The sequence below is a fragment of the Labrus bergylta genome, unplaced genomic scaffold (assembly GCF_963930695.1).
Source record: "Labrus bergylta unplaced genomic scaffold, fLabBer1.1 SCAFFOLD_178, whole genome shotgun sequence".
Classification (NCBI taxonomy): Eukaryota; Metazoa; Chordata; class Actinopteri; order Labriformes; family Labridae; genus Labrus; species Labrus bergylta.
In genome coordinates this window covers 1-10000 of record NW_027077227.1, presented here as the reverse complement: position 1 = coordinate 10000, position 10000 = coordinate 1, and the positions used below count along the sequence as shown (strand labels likewise).

General features: G+C 49.2%; 1 pseudogene; it reads left to right on the top strand.

Moving 5' to 3' along the window:
* The window catches only part of LOC109976415 (cGMP-dependent protein kinase 1-like), a 17601-nt pseudogene extending 10266 nt beyond the window's left edge, over positions 1-7335 (top strand).
* Positions 7336-10000: the final 2665 nt, after the last annotated feature.

Sequence of the window (10000 nt, the reverse complement as noted above, 5' to 3'; positions counted from 1 at the left end):
GTGAGAAGGCAGACTCAGAGGGCAGAACAAACACCTAGCTGTGGGAGTGTCACCCACCTGGGGGAGGGGCTACTGCCCTTTGTGATGTCATGAAGGGAACATCTCCAAAAGGCCTGTTTGAGCACACATTTTCTGAAAAGTGGAGCAGGCAGAAGACGGAGAGGATGGACTTTTCTCATCATTGGAGGTTTGTAGACAGACTAGAGACACATGTTAGAGTTAGAGGAACATGGAGAATATGTGACCTTTAAAGACTCCTACGGGGGATTTGTGGGCGCTGCCACCTTTACAAACTGCAGGGATGAGCTTCTTAGTATCTTGCAGAGATAAAAACAGTTATATGTCCTCGGTGCAGGAAGGACTTTTAATACATTGATTCTTTTTTTGAAGCGTTAATGTCAGGTTCACCTTCCTGCTCGTTTACCGTCTCGCTCTTATTTTTCTGTTTTATGGCGTTTGTTAACTCTTCCTTTCCCCTGGGAATCACGGTTTCACGTCACAACGCTATGAACTCTGGGTAATTCCCCCAGCTTCTTCCTGAAGCTCTCTCCAGCTGCAAACAGGGTGACCCTTGACCCTTTGAAGTCATTTACATTGTTAGAAGTAAAGTTATGGAGAAAGTGGAGTTCAGACGCCACTGCAGTAATGGCGGCTCCTCAGCTACATGTGACTAACGTAAACAACCCGTTTGTGTTCTGACGCCCGCAGGTCAAAGTGTCTCAGCAGAACTCGGCCGGCGACGAGCCGCAGACGGTGAAGACTCTCTCTAAAGGGGACTGGTTTGGAGAGCAGGCGCTGCAGGGGTGAGACGCTCCATGACTTCTCTTCATCACATGAACGCCATCTTCACGAGAAATAAAGAACATCTTCATCTCACGTCTTAAGAGGCGGAGCCTGACCTCAGAGAAAAGCGGCCAGCGTCACTAAACGCGCCACCTTTTCTGAGTGCTTCAAGTTTAAAATCTTTAAACTTTTCAGAAAGGCGCTGTCGACATCATATAAGATATTTCTCGTATTTCTGTCTCCTGTGGATCGTGTCGTGTAACCACATCGTCCTCGCCGTGACAGTGAGGCCGTCTTTATTATTCATCTCATCGTGCAGACAAAGCAGAAGCTCACAGTGAAGGACAAACAGAGCTGTGATGGTCATACAGAGACCGTCGTCATGGAGACAAGACGTACGTGCAGCGCTTTTCTTCTCCAACGCTCCCGAGGTCACAGCCGGCGCTCCTCTGCCTGTCAGATGGACATGGGGCCTGACGCCACAGCAGAACTTTAAAATGAAGGCTGGACCTCCCCTAGACCTCCCCTAGACCTCCCCTAGACCTCCCCTAGACCTCCCCTAGACCTCCCCTAGACCTCCCCTTCAGTGTTTCTGTGTTCGATGAGTCAGAGTTTGAACTCTGAAGCAGCCGGGTTCCCGTTAGCTTTCAGAACGTCTCCAGTTCCTGTCGTCTTTTTTTAAAGTCACGGTGTAGATTTAATGTCAACGTTAGAGGGAGGCACGTCTGAAGCAGGTTGAGGACCTTCAGGGTGTCAGGGTGTCAGGGTGTCAGGGTGTCAGGGTGTCAGAGTGTCAGGGTGTCAGGGTGTCAGGGTGTCAGGGTGTCAGGGTGTCAGGGTGTCAGAGTGTCAGGGTGTCAGGGTGTCAGGGTGTCAGGGTGTCAGGGTGTCAGGGTGTCAGGGTGTCAGGGTGTCAGGGTGTCAGAGTGTCAGGGTGTCAGGGTGTCAGGGTGTCAGGGTGTCAGAGTGTCAGGGTGTCAGGGTGTCAGGGTGTCAGGGTGTCAGGGTGTCAGAGTGTCAGGGTGTCAGAGTGTCAGGGTGTCAGAGTGTCAGGGTGTCAGGGTGTCAGGGTGTCAGGGTGTCAGGGTGTCAGGGTGTCAGAGTGTCAGGGTGTCAGGGTGTCAGAGTGTCAGGGTGTCAGGGTGTCAGGGTGTCAGGGTGTCAGGGTGTCAGGGTGTCAGGGTGTCAGGGTGTCAGAGTGTCAGGGTGTCAGGGTGTCAGAGTGTCAGGGTGTCAGGGTGTCAGGGTGTCAGGGTGTCAGGGTGTCAGGGTGTCAGAGTGTCAGGGTGTCAGGGTGTCAGGGTGTCATAGTGTCAGGGTGTCAGAGTGTCAGGGTGTCAGAGTGTCAGAGTGTCAGGGTGTCAGGGTGTCAGGGTGTCAGGGTGTCAGGGTGTCAGGGTGTCAGGGTGTCAGAGTGTCAGGGTGTCAGGGTGTCAGGGTGTCAGGGTGTCAGAGTGTCAGGGTGTCAGGGTGTCAGGGTGTCAGGGTGTCAGGGTGTCAGGGTGCCCCCCCCCCGAGTAAAATGTCTCGCTGTGTGAACGCCGGCGTTTATATTCAGTAAATGAAACTCAAGCGAGCTGGAGTGATGACGTTTCTTATCCTGCGACCGGCTCATCATCTTCCTGTTCTTCATTAAAGGAGAATTTGTCCGCTGCGTCCTCCTGATCGAACATCGAAACATCTTCATGAAATAATCTTTTTGATCCAGCAGATGTCGCCCTTGAGCACCAGCATGAAACCAAAACAACTCGCGCTGCATTGTTGTGTTAGCATGCTAATGCTAGCGATCTTTATTATGCTGGTATCTTCACACTACATGTAAATTTACCTGAAATGAGCGTGATCTAGAAACACAGTTAAGCAGTGAGTACAGTATGTTATTCTTCTTTTCTCTAGTCCCTCAATTAAACAACTTTTATACACGAGGGGAGGAGTCAGCCGGCCGTCCGGGCGATGTAAACAAAGTGAAGATAGGACTCTGAAAACTCTGAAAACATCACAGACAGTGGGACTCGGGTGTTACACCCATTGTAGACAGTCATGACTCACAGAGTTATTTTCAGAGGAGATTCTTGATTTCTACATTTAAGTGTGAAAACATATGAAGACTTTAACTTCCTCTGGTCCAGGAGGAAACTCTGATCAGAGAAACATTGGATATAAAAGACTTTGAGACAAACATCCTGCTGTTCTCTCTCTCTGCAGCGAGGACGTCCGCACGGCGAGCGTCACGGCTGTGGGAGACGTCACATGTCTGGTCATTGATAGAGAGTGAGTGAGGATCTTGTTAACCAATCAAATCAGTTTCCACACTGCGCTGAGGTCTACGTTCACTTTTTAAAGCACCCTTTGTGTTTCCTCAGGTCTTTCAAGCAGCTGATTGGAGGACTGGAGGACGCCAACAACAAGCAGTACGACAGCGATGAGATCGAAGCAAAGTGAGTTCATTCAGATTTCAGATTTCAGCTCAGGACATGAACGTGACCCGTCTGAGCTACAGGGAAGGTGGAAACCCTGAAAACGTTCCTGCATCATGACTGCAGGGCGAGCTGATCAGTTGAGCTCTCGTGTTGAAAACACGTCTGAACATCCAAGACATGATCTCAAAGATTTGTCAGCCATTTTTTTTTATTGCTCAAAAAAAATCCAGATGAATGGAAAAACAGAAAGTACATAATGATGAGTTAATTAACAAAATATACATTTTGAAAGAAATGTGCTGGAGGAGCCAAATAAACCAGAGGGGCTCGTGGAGTGGCCCTCCTAAAGAGAAACATGTAACACACAGACAAAAACAATAAAGCTAACAAGAACACATACTCAATAAAGTGTAAAAGAAAGCAAAACAAGAAAGAGACAAATTAAAGAAGAGGAGAAAAGGCAGAGAATGATTATGGTGGCGCGTTGGTTAATTGGCCAAGCAGGAAATAAAAGTTTGTTTTTTAAATAAGTTGAGGCTGGTGCTGTTTCTAATATGATTGGGTGAATTGTTCCAACAATGAGGTCCTCTGAATCTGATAGAGATTTGAGAAAACGATGGCTGACCTCGTGTTGTAATGATGGATTTGAGAATTGAATTGAAAAAATATATCTTGAAAACAGATGGGGGGTAAGTTGTTGACTGATTGGAAAACAAAAACACAAATCTGAAACTGGTTGAGGTGGAAGATGGAGAGATTTCATGGAGTAGAGCTGCTTTAACAGAGAAGATTCAGTCCTTATTATGAACAGCTGATGAACATGTCAGCGTCGCTCTTTGACTCGGAGGACTGAAGAGGAAACCATGAGTGACCATGATCTCCTCTACAGCTTAAACCTCCGTGTGTGTGCTCTGTGCAGGCTGCAGGCCGAGGCAGACTCCTTCTCCAGCGTCTCTCTGAGTGACATCAACATCGTGTGCACTCTGGGGGATGGGAGGCTTCAGCCGCGTGGAGCTGGTGAGTGTGTGAGCTCCTGTAACGTCTGCTGGAGTGTAAACATGTTCTGTGTCTGAACGTGTGAACGTAGTGAACCAGGTGCAGTTAAAGAACGACAGCAGCAGGTCGTTTGCTCTCAAAGTGTTGAAGAAGCGTCACATCCTGGACACCAGCCAGCAGGGACACATCCTGTCGGAGCGCCGCATCATGATGGAGGCTCACAGCCCCTTCTTAATCAGGTCACACAGATGGTGTTCTGCTTCTGAGAATGAGGTCTGCTCTCTCTCTGTAATGATGTCACACACTAAGAATAACAACCGGAGCCTGACAGGGACAAAAACTACAACTTAGAGCTGACACCTTTTGATCCCTGAACCCTGATGTTGAACTCTACAGAGACCTTTCTCTCGCCCTCATTCTTCCTCTCTCGTCTTCTCGCAGGTTGTATCGGACATTCAGGAGACTCTAAGTATCTCTACATGCTGCTGGAGGTGTGTCTCGGAGGTGAACTGTGGACGCTGCTCAGAGACAGGTGTGTGTGTTGTTTCTTTTTTTTGATTTAACCTCCTCCATGTTCTCCTCAACGTCCTGGATTTGTCTCTCAGGGGATCGTTTGATGACGGCACCACTCGTTTCTACACGGGCTGTGTCATCGAGGCTCTGGCCTTCCTGCACTCCAGAGGGATCATCTACAGAGACCTCAAACCCGAGAACATCATCCTGGACCACAGAGGATACGCTAAGCTGGTCTGCACCCCCCGGTCACCCTCACAGTAACACCAACATGAGTCACATCGTCTCCACATAAAGATTTACTCCTCCGGCCGTGTTTCTCTCAGTGTGCAGGTGGACTTTGGTTTTGCGAAGAAGGTGGGGTCTGGGGAAGAAGACGTGGACGTTCTGCGGGACCCCTGAGTACGTGGCTCCTGAGATCATCCTGAACAAAGGACACGGACTGCTCGGCCGACTGCTGGTCTCTGGGGATCCTGGTGTTTGAGCTGCTCAGCGGCAGGTACACCGGTTCAGGTTCTAGTTATGTTACGTGTAGTAACACAGCAGGTATCCACATGTTGACCAGTAGGGGTCACTTCCAGCTCCGCCCCCTCAGTGTGAACACAGAGCTGAGAAACAAACAAGTCCAGAGGGAGTTTGACTTCACTCTCTTTACAGGAAGTCATTACTCTACGATATATTTACAATTCTACAATTCACTCAGCAGACTCTTTTCTCCAAAGCGACGTACATCAGAGAGTAAGAACAACACAAGCAAGATAAGATAATCCTTTATTTATCCGCACAGTGTTACAGCAGCAAAGAGCAAAGATTGCAAACAGAAAGTGAACACAGTAAAACAATTTAAAGAAAAAAGAAAAATTAAGAATGTACAAAAAAATAGATTTAAAAAATAAAAATAATACAATAAATAATAATAATAATAATAATAATAAAATAAATAAAATATATTTATCTAGATCTAGAAAGGATCTAGAAAAAAGGGAACAATGTGAGTAAGAGCAAACGATCAGCTTTGAGTCTGATTGGACACACAGGTGCTGACAGGAAGTGACCAGAGGCAAAGCACAACATTGAGGGCAGTTCTTGAGAGCTCTAATCAGTATAGAAACCATCTTATAAGTCGTCGTTATCAAACAAAAACCATCGTCATTACCATCATCATCATCAATAATATGGAGAACCATCATCATTAAGTTAGTAGGTATTCATAAAAGAGCTGGGTCTTTAGCTTTTTCTTAAAGGTGCAGAGGGACTCTGCAGATCACATGGAGTTTGGAAGTTCATTCCACCACCGGGGGCGACAGAGGAGAAGAGTCCAGTCAGAGACTTAGGACCCTGTTGTGAAGGTTTACAGAGTGTATCAGATATAAACAATGAACAGACACGGGAGATGAAATGGAGAAAAGTCAAAGAAGGAAGAAATCTTCAGGACCGCAAGGAACCTTTTAATAGTTCCAGGAACTGTTGGAATCCCTTCCCCCTTTTTAACAGATTCCACACCGCCTGAACGGAGAACCATTTTGTTCCCTAGAACCCCGTTTAGAGGAACCTTTTCAGATTTCTGAGTATCACCTGTAGGTTGAACTCCATTGAGCCAGTTTGGATTTTATCGTTTTCTCCCTCTCTCTCTATCTCTCTCTCTCTCTCTCTCTCTGTCTCTCTGTCTCTCTCTCTCTCTGTCTCTCTCTCTCTCTCTCTCTGTCTCTCTGTCTCTCTCTCCCCTCTCCTCTCTCTCTCTCTCTCTCCCGCCTCTCTCTCTCTCTCTCTCTGTCTCTCTCTCTCTCTCTCTCTGTCTCTCTCTCTCTCTCTCTCTCTCTCTCTCTCTCTCTCTCTCTCTCTGATCTCTCTCTCCCTCTCTCTCTCTGTCCTCTCCCCTCTCCCTCTCTCTCTCTCCCTCCCCTCCCTCCTCCTCTCATCTCCTCTCTCTCTCTCTTCTCTCGTCTCCAGTCCACCGTTTTCGGGCTCCGACCCCATGAAGACGTACAACATCATCCTGAAAGGCATCGACATGATCGAGTTCCCCAAGAAGATCACCAAGAGCACCAGTAACCTCATCAAGCGCCTCTGCAGGTTCTCAGAGGATCATTGACTGATCATGAAGAGAGTCAGAGGTCCTGTAACATCTGTAACAACGTGTTTCTGTGTGTGTGTGTGTCTGTCTGTGTGTGTTTCTGTGTGTGTGTGTGTGTTTGTGTGTGTGTGTGTGTGTGTGTGTCTGTCTGTGTGTGTGTTTCTCTCAGAGATAATCCTTCAGAGCGGCTCGGGAACCAGAAGAACGGTGTGAAGGACATCCAGAAACACAAGTGAGACCCACAGAAAGATGTTTATCAGGAATGTGTGTGGAGATGAGGCTGTTGTCATGGCAACACGTCTTTGTCCTTCAGGTGGTTTGAAGGATTTAACTGGGACGGACTCCGACACGGAACCATGGACTCCCCCGTTCACCCCCCACAGTGAGTGTGTGTGTGTGTGTGTGTGTGTGTGTGTGTGTGTGTGTGTGTGTGTGTGTGTGTGTGTGTTTCTGTGTGTGTGTTTTTGTGTGTGTGTGTGTGTGTGTGTGTGTGTGTGTGTGTGTGTGTGTGTTTGTGTGTGTGTGTGTGTGTGTGTGTGTGTGTGTGTGTGTGTGGTGTGTGTGTGTGTGTGTGTGTTTCTGTGTGTGTGTTACATTCCTCTGTGTGTGTGTGTGTGTGTGTGTGTGTGTGTGTGTTTTTGTGTGTGTGTGTTACATTCCTCTGTGTGCGTGTGTGTGTGTGTGTTACATTCCTCTGTGTGTGTGTGTGTGTGTGTGTTACATTCCTCTGTGTGTGTTTCTGTGTGTGTGTGTTACATTCCTCTGTGTGTGTGTGTGTTTCTGTGTGTGTGTGTGTGTGTGTGTGTGTGTGTTACATTCCTCTGTGTGTGTGTGTGTTTCTGTGTGTGTGTGTGCTGTGTGTGTGTGTGTGTGTGTGTGTGTGTGTGTGTGTGTTACATTCCTCTTGTGTGTGTGTGTTACATTCCTCTGTGTGTGTGTGTGTGTGTGTGTGTGTGTGTGTGTGTGTGTGTGTGTGTGTGTGTGTTACATTCCTCTGTGTGTGTGTGTGTGTGTGTGTTACATTCCTCTGTGTGTGTTTCTGTGTGTGTGTGTGTTACATTCCTCTGTGTGTGTGTGTGTTACATTCCTCTGTGTGTGTGTGTGTTACATTCCTCTGTGTGTGTTTCTGTGTGTGTGTGTGTTACATTCCTCTGTGTGTGTGTGTGTTACATTCCTCTGTGTGTGTGTGTGTTACATTCCTCTGTGTGTGTTTCTGTGTGTGTGTGTGTGTTACATTCCTCTGTGTGTGTGTGTGTTTCTGTGTGTGTGTGTGTGTGTTACATTCCTCTGTGTGTGTCTTCAGGTGGACGGTCCTCTCGATACCAGTAACTTTGACTTCTTCCCTGAGGAAGTCGACGAGCCGCCGCCTGACGAGGAGTCCGGCTGGGATCTGGAGTTTTAACAGGAAGTGGATCCTCCACAGACAGGAAGTGGATCCTCCATAGACAGGAAGTGGATCCTCCACAGACAGGAAGTGAAACCATATGAGATACTTTCAGCAGAACGATGTCAGAGTTTAAGAATATTTCCAGATTACAAACACGCGGCTCGTGGCCCAGCAGACCTCAAAGATGTCGAGGTGGTTCAGACGTTGAAGGGGTCTGAGGGGGTCTGAGGGTCTGAGGGGGTCTGAGGGGGTCTGAGGTGAACTGAGGGTCTGAGGGGGTCTGAGGGTCTGAGGTGAACTGAGGGTCTGAGGTGAACTGAGGGTCTGAGGTGAACTGAGGGTCTGAGGGTCTGAGGTGAGCTGAGGGTCTGAGGGTCTGAGGTGAACTGAGGGTCTGAGGTGAACTGAGGGTCTGAGGGTCTGAGGTGAGCTGAGGGTCTGAGGTGAACTGAGGGTCTGAGGGTCTGAGGTGAGCTGAGGGTCTGAGGTGAACTGAGGGTCTGAGGGTCTGAGGTGAACTGAGGGTCTGAGGTGAACTGAGGGTCTGAGGGTCTGAGGTGAGCTGAGGGTCTGAGGGTCTGAGGGTCTGAGGGGGGTATGAGGGTCTGAGGGTCTGAGGGGGTATGAGGGTCTGAAGTGAACTGAGGGTCTGAGGGTCCTGAGGGTCTGAGGTGAGCTGAGGGTCTGAGGGTCTGAGGGGGTATGAGGGTCTGAAGTGAACTGAGGGTCTGAGGGTCTGAGGTGAGCTGAGGGTCTGAGGTGAACTGAGGGTCTGAGGGGGTCTGAGGGTCTGAGGGTGAGCTGAGGGGGTCCTGAGGGTCTGAGGTGAGCTGAGGGTCTGAGGGGGTTATGAGGGTCTGAGGGGGTATGGAGGGTCTGAGGGGGTGTCTGAGGGTCTGAGGGTCTGAGGGGGTCTGAGGGTCTGAGGGGGTCTGAGGGTCTGAGGTGGAGGCTGAGGGTCTGAGGTGGGGTAATGAGGGTCTCTGAGGGGGGTCTGAGGGGGTCTGAGGGTCTGAGGTGAGCTGAGGGTCTGAGGGGGTAATGAGGGTCTGAGGGGGTCTGAGAGGGGGTATGAGGGTCTGAGGGTCTGAGGGGGGTCTGAGGGTCTGAGGTGAAGCTGAGGGTCTGAGGGGGTAATGAGGGTCTGAGGGGGTCTGAGGGGGTCTGAGGGGGTATGAGGGGTCTGAGGGGGTCTGAGGGTCTACCCCGTTTAAAGATCCAAAAACAAACCATCACAAGAGCAGCACCATGGATACTGAATGATGTCATCAGGCTGCTGAACTCAGAGGAGCGTTCAAGCGACCCCAGCAACATGTGCCATCTCCTCCTGGAGGTCAGAGGTCAGAGGGGACATGTGATCCTTCCAGGGAGCTCGGGTCGACCAGGCGCCTGAAGCCCCCTCAGCTGGCTCCTCCTCTTCAGGAAGTTGTGTGAAGCTCAGGCATCCTCCATCATGTCTGCTGATGTCTTCAACATGATGTCACGTCGCAGGTACAGTGAGCGACCAGCAGAGGGCGCCTCAGGATCAAACTTTAAACTGCTGTGTTTCCAAGAGAAGACAACATGTCAGACTGTTTTAAAACACATTTTAAACTTCAGGAAAACAAACGAGGACGATAAACAACCTTCATGTGTCCGACCCTCGACCTCGACCTCGACCTCGACCTCAATCTGTGATGAGATGAAATAAACTTCTGTACACAACAACTCCCCAGAGAATACCATCATTCAGAAGCTGCTTGCACCAGACGAGAGACAAAACACACACCACGCACGCGCACGCACGCACGCACGCACTAGTTACTGCATGCCTACGTGCAGTACTCT